Source organism: Pagrus pagrus (genome assembly GCF_965226575.1).
Source record: "Pagrus pagrus genome assembly, chromosome: 1".
Taxonomy (NCBI): Eukaryota; Metazoa; Chordata; class Actinopteri; order Spariformes; family Sparidae; genus Pagrus; species Pagrus pagrus.
The window spans coordinates 1,389,870-1,409,683 of NC_140185.1; the positions used below are offsets into that span (position 1 = coordinate 1,389,870).

Below are 19,814 nucleotides of genomic sequence, written 5' to 3' on the forward strand. Positions count from 1 at the left end.
TTCACTTAGAGACTATTTGTACAGAGAAGTACAGAGGACTGATAGAGAGCTTCATCACATGGTGCAACAACAATCAGCTGAAGATCAATATCAGCAAAACCAGAGCACACACACTGCTCTGTGCTCTGATTAGTGTGTAAGTTCATGAGAGAAACAAAAAGCAAAAAGCTGATTCTAACACAACACAGAGAGGCTACAAAATCTAAAACATGGAGGCTTCACACACATGTTAAACCAGCAGCACAGATGATCTCTACCTTCAGCACAGAGTGAAGGTGGACATCCAAGATTAGTGTCACTAATTCCGTGTCTGACCAAATGTGAAATATGGTCACGATTTCCCCTTCTGTTCCTGAGTTATGGTGTTGAATAATGGCCAGAAAAGTGTTTTTGCAGAACATTGTGATGTCACAGTAAAGTTGACCTTTGACCCTTTGGATATAAATCGTCATCACATCAATCTTTTTATTCTATTAGACATTTGTGTGGAATCTTGTCACAGGTACCATATGAATTATTGAGTTGTGGCCAAAAACATGTTTTGCAAGGTCACAGTGACCTTTGACCTTTGACCACCAACATGTAATCTATCTTACTTGAATCTGAGTGGCTGTTTTATGCCGAATTAAGAGAATATCCCTCTGTTTGTTTATCTTACAGAGACCACTCATTATTCATTTCCAAGAACTATGCATGGTCTTGAAACATACATAGTGAATGTATGATCAAGGTAGTTCATAGATCATAATATATAATGAACAATATAACAATAAAGATATAAAAATTAAAATAAAAAATTAACACAATTTTAAAGATTCTGTCCAAAGGCCCATTGTTCTGGGAATACAAATTCTCCCTGGAGTTTTTTTGCCCTTGATATCTTAGTGTACAACACTAGTGCCTTAACAGTGACCGGGTATGGTTTGTAAATGTGTGTCAGACAAAGGAATGGGACTTTGACACAATTCCCTGGCAGATTTAAAGAGGATTAAAATTCTGTGTGCACAAATAGTGGACTAATACTGAAAGATTTAGGGCAGTTGGCCAGTTGGGACGAAAACTTCAGTCAGTTCGGTCACTACAGTTCATGTCCTACAACTGAAAAATGATCTCTTTCCTGTTTCAGGAGTTATTGTAACTGTGTGTGGCATTTTACTTTCTGATGAACCCACTTTCCTTTCATGTCATGGGCTAATTAGCATACCTGGCAAAAAAAGTGTAAGTAGAGACCCTTCAAGATACATTGCAACTTTTTATGCATCCCTGAAAATATTTTTTTACATTGACATGCATACATGAACCACTCATGAAGCTAACCCTTAAAGTAGCATGTCATCATTTTTATCAATTTTAGGGACATACCAAGAAAGAGGATTTTAAGCTTTCAGATGGCAATGATTTAATGCAGCCCTCCAATAAGGCAGTCCAGCTCACTCTCTCATTACATAAAAACTATAGGGCCTTTCTTTTACAGGAGGAGCAGTTTAGTAAACTAGCTACAGGATGATTCTAAAGCAGACTGTGATGACACGCAGCCCAGCTAAACGTGGTCTAATTAGCAGCTGCTACGTTCACACCGCTGTTACAAGTGACCTGAATCTGATTTTTTCGCTCATATGTGACCCATATCTGATTTGCTTTTGAGAGTGTGAACAGCACAAGTCGCATTGAATCTGACATTTTCTAATCAGATTCAGGCCACATTTAAATGTGGTACTGAATCGGATACGTATCGGATTTTTTTGAATGCGACCGCAATCTGAACAGCCAGGTCACATTTAATGCGACTTTGACGTCATTCTGACCCGCGCTGCACTGTTTTGTAAATGAATGACAAATAAAGTTGATTGAAAAGCGGGCGGGAGCCACGAACATAATCAAAACAAACATGGAGGACAGCAGTGAATGCTCCGTCTATGCTCTAGTCTATGCTCCGCATAGAGCCATCATTAAAATATGAATTTTCTTTCTCCTCTTCCTCGTCGTGATATCACCCGCTCACAAATTTGCCGGCTGCCGCCACACTGTTTTTAGCATTAAGCTATACAGTCCCACGTTACCGGTTGCCGTTGCCATGTTCGCTTCTGTAAACACCGCTGTGGCGTGATGTCATCAATGATCAACTGCGCATGCGGGTCACTTCAGGAGCGTGAGCTGTTCACACAGCAATCCGTAGACAGGCCGCATTTAAAGAGGTAATGTGAACAGCCAAACAAAAAATCGGATTTGAGCCATAAATCGGAATTGTGCATTAAGACCTGCAGTGTGAACGTAGCTTTAACAGTGGGAAAATTGGGAGAACCTGGATATCGACCCAGAATAGAAACAAGAATTGAGTCATCTATGTGTATGGCAGAGAGTTAACAGGGACATCAGATGTTATATATGGACTACAGAAGCAGCATCTCCGTATTGGCAAACAACAAAGTTCATGTGTATGCATTAAATGCAAACCAACTTGAAAGCACAAAGTGAGTACGCCCTGGCTTATAAACAACCTATCCATTGATAATGGAGTGTGCTACGAGTGACATGCAAGCAGCCAATCATTTAACAGGTGTAAAGTTCAGTTGCACCATCGCCATGTGACTGACAACAATAGAAGAGCATGCTGCTCTGCCACTCGACCTGTTTGCTTTACTCACGAGCCCAGAGACAGTGCACCTGCCACAGCCAAAGTGGTTGACGCAACCACGGGGGCAACTACGGCTCATAATCCACCAAACAAGCTCTGCCACTAAACGAGCCAGCAAACAACTGCAAGAAAACCACAAGCACAACCTATTAACACCAGATTGAGAAAATGAGTCCTGATAATAAATTTGTTATAAAATTTGGGGTAACTTATTACTGCACCATAGGTAAATGGGGACTGTATTTCTGTCTTTTATCCAGTTTGTTTTTATCAAATGTTATGCTATTTGCCTTTTTCAGTTTAAATGTTTTTATTTGAATAGAATTACTTTATTGATAGACTGGGAAATTATTTAATTAATTTATTTGCCCTATAATTTAAAAGTTCTAGTGCATTTCTCTCCATTACGCAAATCACTATAAATTTTTTTTATTTTTTTTAAAAAAGCTCTAAAGCTAAAGCTCCTTGACACCTCTGACAATCTGAAGCCATGTGATTCAATGTGACACAACAGCTATAAAAACATGTTCCTAGTTCATAAACTGATGCTGAATAAAGATGCTGAGGCTGATGACCAGTGAGTGTGAGACGATCACCTTCAGCATGCTGCATTCTCTGGTGTCAGTGAATGACGACAGCTCTGCACATAATGTTGCTGGTGCCAGGCTTTATGTAAGCAACAAGACTGGATCAGCAAACAATGTACAGTGCCACTGAGGCTTTGGGAAGACATGGGCGTTTTGTATGCTTTAAGCGTGTTCATTGTTAATATTTCCAACTTTGTTATGCTGTAGATCCCAAGTCAGCACCGGATGTTTTATTTTGAGAATTGACTGGATGCACAATGCCATTCTGCCAGTCTGACTTCCTGTCTGGCTCGATCTGCTCTGTAATGCAGAGTGAAGAGCTGCTTTTGGGAAGCTGCTGAAACGTGCCATGGCGCAGCCGGTGGAAACACGAGCATTGTATAGAGATTGTATATCAGCTGGCTACCATATCGCGGCCGTGACGGGCCAGTGGAATTACTTACTTTCTTATCATTAACTATTTTCTATAATTTTATTCAAACCAGTTATAAGCTATACTATATCATATTTTCTAGACAATGCTTGTCATCCCACCAGACCAAACAGTATGTTTCAAAGGTGTTCTGGAAGCAACTTTTCTGCTCTCCTCTGCTTAAAGTATGTGCTTAGTCCATTCAACTACATAGCCTACTTATTCATAGTAGTTGCATAAAATCAAGAAAAAATGACCACATCAAGTCACAACAAACTGCTGCATTAAAATGCAATATTTCATGATTGACAGGCCACTTTGACCAGTGGCACCACTGCTACTGGCACTACCACAAGCTACAAGTTAATCTGAATCCCAACCCAAATTTTACTTTCTGGTATGGTTTGTTCAGACAACTAATCTAAACAGAGCGCCCTACTGCACCTATCCATGTACTGTGTGTGTGTCTGTCTGTCTGTCTGTCCAAGTAGCTGCTGCCAGCATTAGATAGTTGAAGGCATCAAGTGGGTCAGAGCCTGGGTAAAATTAGCGAGGGAAATGCATTTGCGGGGGAAATTGTAGAAATGAGCCCAATCTGCCTGCCAGAGCCTTTCTAGGACAGAGGAGGGTCCACAGTGTGCTGAATGAAATTAGCAGGAAGGTACTATTGTACAACTTTAGAGGTTTACTTCAACAACTGTCTGGACCATGAAAGTAATTCGCTGTCACACATTTAAGGTCATGTTTTACGCCAAAAAGCTGGCAAATACTTTTACATTGTGGGAAAACAATTTACCTTGTTCTCTCACCCCTTTTACACAGCCTGTTCAAGGTGGGACTGTTATTCCACCTCGATGCTTTATATAAAATATACAAAGATGGAATGGGGGGGGTCATTGTTGGTCCACCTCTGAGCTGGGAGCAGAGGTAGAAATAGCGACGAATCAGCATCTGTGTAAAAAGAGTGAGGCAGTATGATAGGATTGATGTGACGTTTTTTTTAGAACAGAAAGCTAAAACATCAGCAAACTGGGGAGATAATGGGAGCTAACCGCTGTATAACAGGGATGGTAAATGGTTGTTATTGCCATGTTATACTATTGTTATTGTTTAGAGAGCTCTAGCCAATGTGTATGTCAAATGTTACACTAGACATCAACGCTGTTGTGTTAAATATCCTGATGGTCACGTCTCTTTTGCTTGCAGAATGCCGGCATGAAAAAGCTTATTGTGCCTGGACAAGTGAAGGGTAAATTTGCTTGTCCAAATGACAACCATCTGAAAAGGTAATGTCGGGCCATGCATTAAAGAGAGAATGGAAAGGGGTTGCAGCAGTGCTCACCAGGACAATGGCATGCCCCAGTGCCAGATAAATCAGTACAAGCTGCAGCGGCAGGTGGCAGCTGGGGCAGCAAATGACTGCTTTAAATCCACACTGATGTCATTTAATCTACACATTAGACATGCAATTATCCTGAGCAGTGAACTGAGACAGAATACAGGCTCAGCTGAGAGTAAAACTGTTGCAATGGACATGAAGAGACTCCAGTGAACTTCGATCTTTACCTTCAGGATGTTAGTTTTTTCTTTTAGGTCACAGATCAAAGAAAGCACAAGCACTGTACATTCATTTACAGTCATTGCTTTGATTGTGTTGCTGTGTTGATAGATACTGTATGTGTGTTCCTGTACTCCGAACACACATCTTTACAAAAAGGCCTGTGAGAGCAGAGGGCAGGCACACACTCTGTTTGTTCCTTCCTTTGTAAAGAGCACACAAACAAAGCAGCACAATTACAGTAAGAATGCATTCTGTTTTTATTTATGTTTTACACAGTGTCCAATCCTGGCAGTGAGGACACAACTTCTGTACATGGGCTGCAATCTCTACCAAGTGAGCTTCTAGGCATCCCAGTCTCATATTTTTTGCACATTTATAACATTTATGTGTTTATGACTGCTCTGTTTTATACCACTGTTGGCTGACTCATCACTCCTCTAAATGGCTGGTAGGGGCCACAAGTGATCCACAACTACAACAACTACAAGTTACATGCTGGACATGCAGCCTGCCCTGCACTCCCTGTTCCCAGACACAGCGGGCAGACATCTGTACTGAGTGCACTCATCTAGTATAGCACAAATTATTGTCTTGTGAAATTTTATTCTGTAGGCATGTTTTGTGTCCTGTTTTGTAAACATCTGAGTAAGAAAAAAGTAGATAACTGTGGGTTACTGTAAAAAAAAAAAAATGACTTCAACGTAGGTTTATCTATATGATATGCTGTTTCTTTTACTATAGTTTAAGTCTGAGGGAAGATGAATGCGGCTGCATGCAAAGGAGTCCAAGGAGTCACTGAACAAAACAAATGTCTTTAACAAAGATACAACCCTACAACGAAAGAGGAAATGTACTTTCCTCATTTCTTTATTCACATCAGTTAAAACCATGTACAACATACACTTTTAAATCTGTAATAATCTTATGTGAAATGGGACACCCTAGGAAGCTTAAAAAGCTTATTAAGAGGGGCCCAGGCACAACGTAGATACAAGTACGATATACATACATAAACGTATACATACATACAAGACAAAAATAAAACAAAATAACATAAAAAACAAACATAAAAATAAAATAGAAAACATATTCACATGTATACACATACATGTAGACATAACACTCTCAACTATACAAACCAAACAAGAGATACCCTAACCTAAGGCTAAACCTAACCTAAGCCCTACTCCTAACCAGATCCAAGTGGTCACGTCACCAACAGTCCAAGAAGAATTATGCTACAGTGTAGAAAAGAGAAATTGCCATATAAGGATCATGACTGAGAATATTTCAGCAACAGGTGCCTCCTTAGTCGATATTTAAAAACAGGTATAGATGGGGACATTTGCATGTCTCTATCCAGATTGTTCCACACCTGTGGATCTCTACAAACAATACTGAGGCTAGTACATCTGAGTTTCCGATTTTTTCCCTTAATAAGATGCTTCTTCCTAGTCTGATATGAGTGCATAGGAAAAGAAATTGGAATCAGGTCACAAAATCTTTCATTGAGCTTATTAACAACACAAAACATAGTAGTAGAAGCATTACGAAAAGTATTAAGTTCGGTAATTTTCAGGAGGCCATAGCGATGAAAGATGAAAGATTTAGCCCAGGACATAGCTCGAATAATTTTCTTCTGCAGAATTGTCAAATTCCCTAAGTGGCTGGAGAATGTATTGCACCAAATAATATTACAGTAATTAAGATGTGGCTCAAATAATGACCGATATAATGTTACAAGTGCTTCACCAGGTAAGAAATGCCTCAACTTAAAGAATAGTCCAACATATTTTGATAATTTTTTGGTTAATACATCAATATGCCCCCTGAAATTTATGAACTCGTCCATTTGAACTCCCAGGAATCTAGTGGTCTTTACTCTCTCAATAGGGCTGTCATTTATTTTGATATCAATAAGTTCGAGGTTGCTTCGATTTCTGTTTGAACGGAAAATTATAAAGTTTGTCTTATTTAGATTTAGTGACAATTTATTGCATTTTAACCATGTATCAACCCTGATCAATTCATCATTTAGATTCTTTTGCAGATCATGTATGTTCTTGTTATATAAGAATAAATTAGTATCATTTGCAAACAGAACTTTGTGTAGAATGTCATTTATATATAAAATAAAGAGGAGCGGTCCAAGAATAGATCCCTGGGGGACACCGTACTCTACTGTTCAGCATTCAGATTTGTGATTGAATATGGAGACATATTTTCCCCCCCCAACATCTAGCTACGAAACCAACTGAGAGCAGTACCTCTGACACCATAATATTGGAGTTTATTCAAAAGAATTTCAAAATCAATCGTGTCAAAAGCCTTTGACAAATCAAGGAAAACTCCAATGCCTAATTCCCGTTTATCAATACAATCATGAATTTTTTCCAAAAGATTCAACATCGCCATAGAGGTGGAACTCTCTTTCCTAAAGCCATACTGTTGCGGAGATAGGATTTTAAATTTTTCTAAAAAAATCACTCAGTCTACTATAGACAACTCTCTCCAGAACTTTGGAGAAGACAGGTAGAATAGATATGGGTCTATAATTATGTAAGTCATTTTTATCCCCTGACTTAAACACTGGTACAATTCTTGCAATTTTCGACATATCAGGCACAACTATGCAGAATAAGGAGAGATTGATAGAGTAGACCAGCGGTTCCAGAATTTCACTTATAATGGCTTTAAGAATTTTACTGCAAATGTTATCAGCACCTGCTGTGTAAGAGCTCTTCATTTTCAACACTTTATCTCTATCAGTAGGCCTAAGGAAAAGAGAGTTCAGATAATTGCCTTTAAGGTATTGTCTAAATGTGGCATTGTGTGGTTGATTAATCTTTTGAGAGAGGTTTTTTCCAATAGCAACAAAGTGATCGTTAAATTTATTTGCGAGTTCATCATTGTTGGTGTCATTTCCATTGGTATTTTCAGCATTTTTGGAGTTTCCCTTGAGAGTAGTATTTTTATGTTTACGACAGAGGATTTCATTCAAAACCTGCCAGGATTTCTTTTGATCACCCCGATAAACTGTAATGCAATCAGTGTAGTACCTTCGCTTACTCATGCGAATGACTTGTGTGAGCTTATTTCTATATATTTGCACCACAAGGGTTTTTAACAATTCGTTTATATAATTTATTCTTTTTATTGATAGATTTTAAAATACCCTTTGTGAGCCAGGATTTCTGTCTAATGGCACTTTGCTTGACAAGTCTCTCAGGTATAGAACGATCCATAGAGTCGGTGATTTCATTAACTAATACTTTATACACGGTATTCGGATCATTGCAATTATAGACAGAATCCCAAGTTTTAATTCGCAGATTTGCACATAGTTTTACAGAGATTTTTCATTTAAGACCTTCACTTTAGTTTTAGTAGGGGAATCATCAACTTTCTTAACAAGATCAGTGAATAAAACAATAGGATAATGATCTGTTAGATCTGAGAATATTATACCAGAATCTATACAAGCTTCTTGAGAATTTGTAAGAATATTGTCGATTATTGTCCTACTGGACTCTGTAACTCTAGTGAAAGTATTTATTGTAGGAAAAAATGAAAAGGAATGTAAAATATTAGTAAAGTCGTTTGTCACAGTATCATCCTTAGCGAGGTCTATGTTAAAGTCCCCAAGAATGAAACATGTTTTATTTGTTTTGTTTATACAGTAAAGGAGTTTTTCTAAATTAATTTTGAAGATGTCAATATCAGAGTCTGGTGGCCTGTAAATTACTCCAACTATAATGTTTTTACTAGTTTTTACATCTATCTCTATGAATAGAGAATCAGAGTGACCATCGGCAATAGAAAATTCATCACAAATGCTAACTGATAGTTCAGAGGCAGCATATAGACAGACTCCTCCTCCTGATCTACCAGATCTATTTTTGTTGTATAATTTATATCCATCAAGATTTAGGGTGTCCATATAAGATCCTTCATTTAGCCAGGTTTCACTGCAGCCAATGACATTAAAGCTCTGGCCTGTGCTTGTTAAGAGGGAAACAAGATCATCATGATGCTTGTTTAGACTCCTAATGTTAAGGTGCAACAATGAAAAGTTATTATTATAATTTATATGTTTCAACTGATCTGGCAAAAATTGCCTACTATTTAGCTTCCCATCATTACCAAGACAAAACTGTTCAAACTCATCATAATCTTCAGTACAATCTAAATCATTGCAAACTTGAGACAATAATTCAATGTTGGGTGACAGATGAAAGGACTTAAGACCAAAATACTACTAATACAACTAAAAACAAATTTAAGTTCCATTTCCTAACTACTTCTTACAGAAAATAAAGATAAAAACAGACGTTTAAGAATCAATTCGATGAACGTTACAAGTGCAAGGGCCAGAGAAATCTCCCAAATACTGCTTTAAATCCAGCAAACAGCAGCATATTACTGTAGTCTATGTGTGATCAGGTAGTCCAAAGACATTTGTGTGTATAGTTCAGACGATGCACAACTTACTAGCGTCAGAGAGTCTACTGATAACGTGCAATTTCTTCCTGTGTGTCAGTAGGTGAATGCACCCATCTTTAGTCCAACTGGAAGCCAAGTTATTCCTGTGTTTTTCCCGGAGATCTGCCAACAGTTTCACTCTCTTGGTTGTTAAGTTCTCCAAAATATGCATTTTAGTGTCCTTCAATGCTTTCTTCGCCTTGAAAAAACTGTCCCAAACATAATATTTGGTGAACTTGACAATAATGCCCCTCGGTTTGGCCTTCGGGTTTTCAGGCTTTGGACCAAGGCGGTGACTCCTGTCAATCTCCGTATGCTGCACGTCTATTTTGAGATTGGTCTTAAAAATGTCACAAACGACTTTGGTTATATCCTCATCTCTCTTTTCAGGTACACCAAAGACAATAAGGCAGTTCCGTCGGGAGTACTGTTCTTGTCAAGATTGTCAATCAAATCATCATACTTGTGTTGCAGTTCACATAGTTTATCAGCCATGTCTTTTAATTCATACTGTATGGTTTCCTTTACCGTCTCCATGATAGACTCTGTGATGGCCTTCTTAACAGGTTCGATGAGGGAATCCATCAATATTTTGCTGATTTTGTTGACAAAATTGGTGTCCAGAAGTAGGATGTCCATCTGCTTGCTTATTATATCTTTAATATCCACTCTTGATAACTGATTGTCCACAATGTTTGTAGTGGTGTCGCCTTCCTTTGTCGGCATGATGGTAGTTTTACTGCCGACTGTGACATGGTGAGAGTCCCGTTTCTATCCGGTTTCCGTCACTTTAATGGTTAGTTTTGGTGATGACAGATGTTCCAGTCACCAAAAACACCAGAATTAGTACGCAAGCAGTGAATTAGTACGCACTGATGACATCATCACACTTTACAGGCAGAAACACAAGACAGGTTGAATAAAAAACAAAGAAAGAAAAAGAAAACAAAGGCAACTACTAAAACAATTACCCAAACCGTACAGTATGCCCATCCATTGCAGTTTGAAGACCCACTTACTGGTCCAACTCTGACATGACATATTTACCGTAATTTTGCACAGAACGTTTTCTAGTATCATGAAGGATTATTAGCAACCTTCACTAAAAACAAAGTGGTTTAGATGACTGTGTGGATAAACTGATGGTTTGGTTGCAACCTGGTGACTGCTCATGTTTTTTGGCTAGTTTGAGTTTGTGGTAGTAATGGCATTGATACATGATAAGACAATCAGTGGCAAGAGAGGGACTAAGGTGCTATCAAACAAAGACTCATTGCTAGAGGCACGACTGCTTCAAATATAGAAACCCTGTTTTGGGCAAAACAGTATGGTGTGCCTGTGGAGCAGGGCTGCGTGCACAGCCAGCCATCATATGTAATGAGAAAACTGGGAAAAATGGGAAAACTTGTCAACTTTGTGACTTGCACTGCAAAGTTGAAGATATTTCAACACTTTAAAAACGTCTTGAAAACTATAAGAATAGGAAAACATTGGTTTTGCTTTGATCGGCCACTAAGGATGTTGTCACCCAAAAACACAATAATAACACAGCTAGTTTGCAGCCTTGCAGTACTATATTTATTGTCACAAATTGACTCAGGGAATGTGACAAGTAGGGGAATGTTTCATCAACATTTTGGTCTGCTTGGATGAACATTTCATCCAAGCAGACTTTCTGCAGACTTCCAGGGAGTCCTCTTGGGCTGCAGACTTCACTGATTTAATTACCCAGGATTCAATGCAATACGGACGTGACATTGTAGAACTTAATATAAATGTGTAAAACAGTTACTTTGTTAAAATGTTACTTGAATCGTGTTTGCTGGAAATGATACTCAGCCACATTATGATACAAAAAAGTATAGACTGTAGAGGTAATCAAAATGCATTTTATTATTGTAGTCTTTAGGCCTGTCTATCAGTGGCTTATGTTTGCCTTGCAGTCTCACACACTCGCCAACTTGATGTGGTGATCATTGTACATCAGACCGAAGCCCGAAAGGGTTCAGTCTCCAGTCCAAGTCCAGAGGGTGGAAATTTGGATTCAGCCTTGGTGAGGTTGGCCAAGAAGGCCTACAAGACAGTCGGAGGAGCTTCACAATGCAATGACTATGATTTATATTTTACTATGTATATATACACCAATCAGGCATAACATTATGACCACCTGCCTAATATTGTGAAGGTTCCCCTTGTACAGCCAAAACAGCTCTGACCTGTCAAGACATGGACTTAAAGGATATCTACCGTTTTTTTACAACCTGGACCTTATTTCTAGCATAAAATATGATGATTTACTCACCCAGATAACTTTGGTGTCATTTGGCGTCGTTCGGACGAAATTAGATCCAGTGGAGCGCAGCGTATATCCATATAATGCGAGTGATCCGGGCACCGAAGCGCAGCCTCTATGAGCATTATCTGCCACAAAACTAGTTCATTTCACCAATATTTTGTTGCGATACGCTAGTGTTATTCCCCTCTGAGTCCGGGCTTGTCTGTTATCAACATCCGGGGTCTGTAGGTTGACCTACTACCTCTGACCTGGAAGATGTCATCCCTGAGCTGCGTGCGCACCCGCGACAGCCAGCTTGTTTACCTGTAGCTGCTACTGCTAGTTTGACCCCGATGTTGATAACAGACAAGCCCGGACTCATAGGGGAATAGCACTAGCGTATCATGACAAAATATTGGTGAAATGAACTAGTTTCGTGGCAGATAATGCATTTTATAGAGGCTGTGTTTCAGTGCCCCGTCACTCGCATTATATGGCTCTACCGGCGCTACACTGGATCTAATTTCGTCCGAACGACTTCAAATGACACCAAAGTTATCTGGGTGAGTAAATGATAATATTTTATGCTAGAAATAAGGTCCAGGTTGTAAAAAATGGTAGTTATCCTTTAAAGACCTCTGAGGGTGTCCTGTGGTGTCTGGCACCAGGGTGTTTTATAGTAGTGTTGTACCGATACCGATACTAGTATCGGAAGGGGCCCCCGATACGGCACTAAAATGCTGGCATCGGTATCGGCGAGTACTAACAAATAACGCGCCGATGCCATTTACCGATACTAGTGTGTAACTTTGAACGCAGCGCCTTGTGTCTTCTCTCGCCCGACACTCACTGCTGTGTGATCACACGTGTTCAGTGCATGCTGTGCCAAGCAGCTATTGCTATTGGCCCGCTCCGGGCCGCTCTGGGCCAATGGGAGCGGGCCTCTAGCAAGCCCTCTACCAGAAAGGTGTCAATTTTAGGCTTCTGTTTCCTGCATGCCTGCAAGCTTCATATGGGGGATGAAACTTTCACTTTTGAGACACCGGAGGACACACACGCATTTTACAACAAGAGAGTGATGAACAAAGAGTAAGGTGTAGTATGGTGTTCCCTGCTGCCACCCAAGCCTTGGGTTATCCTCCCCGTTTAATCAGATGAGGCTGTCTGCTCCTTCTACTGTATGCTACCCTAGGGTCTTATTGTTCTGCGGACATCTTTAATGAGCGTTATGGTAATCATGGTAACAGGTAAGCACATGACCTGTGTTTACTCTTATCATGCTTCAGGAGAGATGTACATGGACTTCTTGAAGACTGATTTTGCTTTTCTGTAATCAGATGTTGTTTTTGAAGGAGTGGTGTATGTTTTCATTAGGGATGTCCCAATCAGGTTTTTTTTACCCCGAGCCCGATCCGAGTCATTTAATATTTAGCATCTGCCGATAAAGAGTCCCGATCCGATCCTTAGCCCTAACTAATATTTTCCTAGATAATACAGCTGCATTAAGAAAAAATTACCTACATCCAAGCTGTTCCTTAATTTTTAGGTTTTTTTATTTTGTTGGAACAAAGTAAATACTTTCATAAGGCTCTTTCTTATTCTGCATATCCTATTGCAACATTGCTTGTTGTTGTGCTTGTTGGCCTGTCACCCCTTGCTGGGGTATAGGCCATCGACAAGGGACCTCCTGAGCACTCGGTCACTGGCTTTCTTTTGGATCTGCAACCAGTTGTATCCCATCTTTTTGGTGTCAGCCTGGAGATCTCTCCGCCAGGTATTTTTGGGCCGGCCTCTATTTCTCCTCCCTTGTGGGTTCCAAGTTAGAGCCTGTCTGGTGATGTTAGATGCTGGTTTCCGAAGTGTGTGTCCTATCCAGTTCCATCTCGTCCATAGCTGGTGTTTGGTTCGTCCTTGCCCACATATCCTGGTTCGTAATCTTGTCTGGCCAGTAGATCTTCAGAATTTTTCTTAAGCAGCTGTTGATGAAGGTTTGCACTTTACTGATTGTGGTTTTCAACATTCTCCAGGTCTCGGCTCCATAGAACAGGACAGATTTTACGTTGGAGTTGAAGATTCTTACTTTAGTTACTTCTTTTATCTCTCTGGCTCTGGCCTTACCTATTCTTGCTTTTACATCGGCCTCTGTTCCTCCCTTGTTATCGATCACACTCCCCAGATGGGTGAAGGACTCTACTTCCTCCAGCGCGTCATCTTTGATCTTGATTTGTTCAGTACTCGTGGTGTTCATCCTCATGTACTGTGTTTTTCCTTTATGGATATGGAGTCCGACCTGTGCTGACATGTCTGCAAGTATGTTGGTCTTTTCTTGCATCTGCTGGTGGCTGTGTGACAGAAGCGCCAGGTCATCTGCAAAATCCAGGTCCTCTAGCTGGGTCCACAGGGTCCACTGGATTCCGTTTTTCCTTTGATGCGTTGTATTTCTCATTATCCAGTCGATGGCTATTAGAAAAAGGAATGGCGATAGTAAGCAGCCTTGCCTGACCCCAGTCTTGATCTTCACTGGGTTGGTGGTCTGACCTTCATGTATCACCCTGCAGGTCATCCCAGCGTAGCTATTCTTAATGATGTTCACCAGCTTGGTGGGAACTCCATGATGTCTCAACAGTTTCCAGATACTCTCCCTGTGCATGCTATCAAACGCTTTTTCATAGTCAACAAAGTTGACATACAGTGGTGAGTTCCAAGGATTGCTTGATGATAATACGGAGGGTAGCAATCTGGTCCACACATGATCGATTTTTCCTGAATCCTGCTTGTTCGTCTCTAATTTGTTGGTCTACGGCATCTTGCATTCTATCTAGGATGACTCTATTCAGTACTTTCCCCGGCACTGAGAGTAGGGTGATGCCTCTGTAATTGGAACAGTTTCCCAGGTCTCCTTTCTTCGGAAGCTTGTTGATTAGGCCCTCCTTCCAATCTGATGGTAGTTCCTCTCCCTGCCATATCTTCCTGAAGAGTGGGTATAGAAGCTCCACAGTGGTACCCAGATCCGCTTTTAATGCTTCAGCTGGTATGTTGTCTGGCCCTGCTGCTTTGCCATTCTTCAACTTCTGTACAGCTTTCCGGATCTCCTCTCTACTTGGAGTGTCACATTTTATAGGGAGGTCAGTTTCTGCTGGTTCAATATTAGGGGGGTTTGTTGGTGGGGGCCTATTCAGCAGTTCTTCAAAGTGTTCTGCCCAGCGTTTAAGTTGGTCTTCTTTTGTTTTAATGGTTTTACCTTCCTTATCCTTAACTGGTCTTTGTGGCTTGCTGCATTTGCCAGACAGCTTTCTAGTGGTATCATATAGCTGCTTCAGGTTCCCATTCCTTGCTGCCTCCACTGCCTCATCCGCTAGGCTGCTGATGTATGTCCGCTTATCCATCTTAATGCTCTACTTCACGATTTTGTTCATCCTGGTGTACTCTTCCTGTGCCTTTGCTTTTGAAGACCTTGTACGGGTGTTATTCACTGCTGCTTTCTTCTCTTTCCTTACTTTGATGTTTAGCAAGGTAACTGGAGATATCCATTCCTTTTGTTGTGGCCTCTTGTATCCGACCACCTCTTCACATGTTGATGTTATTGCACATTTAATATGTTGCCACTGGCTGTCAATGTTGGTTTCGTCCTCTAGTATGTCCTGTAGAGCTTCAAACCTATTGGAGAGTTTCTCTCTGTATTGCTCCTGGATTCCTGTCTCTCTCAGTAGGTTCACGTTGTATTTCTTCCTGTTTCCCGTTTCTTCCATCCTGTTCTTCTTGAGTTTGAGTTTGAGTTTAGCAGTTAGCAGGTGATGGTCTGATGCTACATCTGCGCCTCTTTTTACTCTCACATTGTATAGTGATCTTCTGAACTGTTTGCTTACACAGATGTGGTCTATTTGGTTCTCCGTTGTGTGGTCTGGTGATACCCATGTTGCTTTGTGAATATTCTTGTGGGGGAAGATGCTGCCTCCGATTACTTGTTGAATGCACAGATGTTAACAAACTTCTCTCCATTTTCATTTATTTCCCCCAGTCCTTGTGTTCCCATCACATCTTCATATCCGGTATTATCATGTCCTATCTTCACATTGAAATCTCCCATAAGGATGTTGACATCTTTCTCTGGGTATGTATTTACGATGGTCTGTAGTCTTTCATAGAACTCTTCTTTTACTTCTTCCTCGCTGTCATTTGTTGGTGCATAGCACTGAATTATGTTCATCTTCTTCTTCTGATGTGTTGTCCTGAATGATGCTGTGATGATTCTTGGACCGTGAGCCTCCCATCCTATAAGTGCTCTCTGTGCTGGTCTTGATAGCATGAGTGCGACCCCTTCAGTGTGTGGGGCGTCATCCTCTTCATGGCCAGAATAGAGCAGCATCTCTCCACTCATCAGCCATTTCTGCCCTGCTTGTGTCCACCTTGCCTCGCTGATTCCTAATAGTGCTAGGTTGTAGTTTTTCATCTCTGCTGCTATTTGGGTAGTTTTCCCCGCTTGGAACATAGTCCTTACATACCATGTTCCAATTATGGTGCTCCTCCTGGGTGAGAGAAGGGTAGTCGGTCCTGAAGCTTCCAGGAACTCCTGGCTTTCACCACACAACGTCGTATGTCTTCTGGCTGAAGAACCTCCCTCTCCCCGGACTAGACTCTGTTTTGGTTCCCTTTTTGATGTTTCCGTAGCAATACTTTTTTACGTGACCGGGCCGCTGACCCTGTGCACAACCCTCAGGCCATTGCTGGCTTTTTGGGAAGGTGGAGTTGGTTTGTTAGTCCTCTCCTCTAAACCTTTAGTCTTCCAGGCAATAGATTACAGACTCACACCACATGAGACCAGACAGTTTTTGAGTTGTGTACAAGCTGCCCCGGCACGTCAAGCCCAACCAACCCCTGTTACCATGTAGGTGGTATTTTGCTTGGGTGCAATGCAAAATCCTGATCCTCTACCACAAAGATGGGCTGGTTATCCAGAGCGAATAATTCAGTTACCTTCTCTGTAATATTTTTGGCCATGTAGCTGTCTCGAGGATATTTCTCTTTCCTTTTGAAAGTATCCGTGAGTGTTTGAGGCTTTGGTGCCTTTGTCTGTATTGTGAGTGAACTCGTTGTATCATATATGTGCCATATCAAATGTGTAGTATTACATGCAGCTCTTTTGTTACCAGCTCTCGAAACGGTCGTATTGCAGATGTTACATGTCGACGTTGGACTGCTTTCGTTTTCTAATTTAAAATATTTCCACACTGCAGACATTTTATCCACAGGGTTGCCAGACTAACGTTACGTGCGCGTCTGCGTTCTTCCACAAATTTTGCTCCGTTTACAGCGGACGTAAAAATAATCGGGCTTGGGTCCACGTTCAAAATTGCCAGTCCCGATCAGTGAAACAATGCCCATATCGGCCCCGATCCCGATCCCGCAGATCGGCTCAGGACATCCCTAGTTTTCATATTGTTGAACTGAATGACCTCTTGAACAAGAGAAGGCAATGGAAGCATAAAGTGTTATCCTGTTTGGATTGAAGATGTGGATGGGTTTGGGTTATGTATGGGAATGGGGGGTGGGAGAGATGTGGATTGTTTTGATGTCCCCCTTTCTGTATGATTTTGTTCTTGTCTTGTCTTGTTCTTGTTATTTGTTTTTGTTTTGTTTTCTCCCCTTTTCCTTTGGCTCAGGAATCATGTCAGAACTGAGAGGGTTTTTACTCCTTGGGTCTTTTTGATATGACAACCATGGGTAAGAATCTTCGCTTTATCTCCTGGAACCTGAAGGGCGCCAACCAGCTTATTAAACGTAATAAGGTAATGACTAATTTAAAGCAACTCAGGGACGATATTTTCTTTTTACAAGAAACTCACCTCCGCTCCTCAGAGGTTAACCGGATCAAGTATTTCACTCTAAATTCCCAGTAAGGGCAAGGGGCACGGCTATCCTCATACATAAAAGTGTTCCATTTGAATTATCAAACTCCATTGAAGACCCTAATAGTCGATTTGTAATTATTTCTGGTAGACTATGTTGCATGCCTATGGTATTGGCCTGTGTTTATGTACCTACATGGGATGACGATAAATTCATTTCAAGCTTTTTCCCCTCTCTTCCTAAAGTTGACGACCACTACTTAATTATTGGCGGCGATTTCAATTTAATTCAAAACCCATCCCTAGACAGGTCTTCATCTAATCCTCAGGCGTTATCCAAGTCAGCTAAAGTCCTTGATGCATATAAAATCAGTTTAGGTCTATTTGACCGGTGGAGAGTTAAATCCCATTCAGACAAAGCTTTTTCCTTTTTTTCACACGTCCACCATTCATACTCTCGGATAGATTTTCTAGTCCTGGATAATTATTTTTTATCAGGGGTTTACTCATGCGAGTACCATAGCATTGTTATCTCGGACCACACCCCTGAGTTTTCCTAGTTGTGTCATACCCTCCAGACAATGGAGACTTAACTCCTCTTTGAATTCCTTCATGCGCAGATTTCTTTGTTCTTTGATACGAATGATTCTCCAGAGACCTCTAGACGCACTCTATGGGAACTTTTAAGGCGTTTATGCGCGGGCAAATAATATTATACGTCTCAACCTTAAGGAAGGCAGAAAAGGCAGAGTCGGAGGCAATCACTAAGGAGATACTTAGAGTTGACAATTTGTACGCTTTAACCCCTACCCCTGCTCTTTATAAAGAACGCCTTCAGCTTCAGTCCAAATTTGATTTGATATCCACAAGTAAAACACGGAAGCAGTTATTGCTGGCTAAACAACATTTTTTTGAAACCGGGGATAAGGCGGAAAGGCTACTAGTACATCAGGCGCGTGCAGCTACACTATCCAGATTGATCCCAAGGATCAAATCTGCGACCGGGGAGGTTACGTCAGATCTTACAGAGATTAATAAGGTACTTTTTACTCTGACCTCTACTCCTCGCAATGCCCCGCAGATGTTTGGGATGGGGATAACCCTCTCGATAGGATTGTTTTCCCTAAAATAAACAAGGATTTGTGTAGAGAGCTGGGCAGTCCAATCGCTATCAAGGAGGTACAGGAGGCAATTATGTCACCTCAGAACGGTAAAACTCCAGGCCCTGATGGGTTCACTGTTGAGTTTTTTGAGCTATTTTCTGCCATGAATGTAAAAATAAATGTATAAGCATGAGACGCTTGCAGTAGCAGGGCAGGGACTAACTGTGATTCAGTGTGCATTGTAACATGCTCTAAAAGAATGTGTGCCATGGTGTGGTGCAAAGGCGTATTACAGTGCAAGGCTAAAGCCTAAAAACCAGCATTAAATATGGACAATAGAAAATAAAAGAGAATAATGTAAACAGTAGGAGAGACACAAATCAACAGCAAATATTAGAGTATTAAGTATTAAAGTTACAGCCAGTATTCAAGTATTAAGTTAGGACACAGTCCAGGTTGGGGGAAGGAGGGAGGGGGTGTGCATATAGGCTAATATAGCCAGTAGACAGTCAGAAAAACAAACATTGTTATAAGTGGTAGTGGAAGTGGAAGTGGTGGAGAGGGAGACAGACTTATGCAGAGAAGTCAATCTCTCCTCTTTTAGTGACTCATAGAGATGCATGGCCCTGGGGACAAATGACTTCCCCAGCCTGTCCATTGAGCATGACAGTGTGCGTAGTCTTGAACTGATTATGCTCCTCTGCTTTGTGAAAGTGCTGTGCAGTGGATGACAATCATTGTCCAAGATGGTAAGCAGTCTGTTCAGTGTCCTTTTCTGTGCAATAGCTGTGATACCCTCTAGTTCAAGGCCAGCAACAGAGCCAGCTTTCTTTACCAGCCCATGGTTGTTTTAACCAAGTTTTTTTAATCTCTTTTCGCATATCCCCATCCTTATTAAGAAGTCTTTTTTTTT

At 40.9% G+C, this 19,814-nt stretch overlaps 1 protein-coding gene across 4 annotated transcripts in view; it reads right to left on the reverse strand.

The window, feature by feature from the left end:
• Positions 1-19,814, reverse strand: part of sh3gl3a (SH3-domain GRB2-like 3a) — a 79,162-nt gene that overhangs the window by 24,059 nt on the left and 35,289 nt on the right. The window lies entirely within an intron of this gene.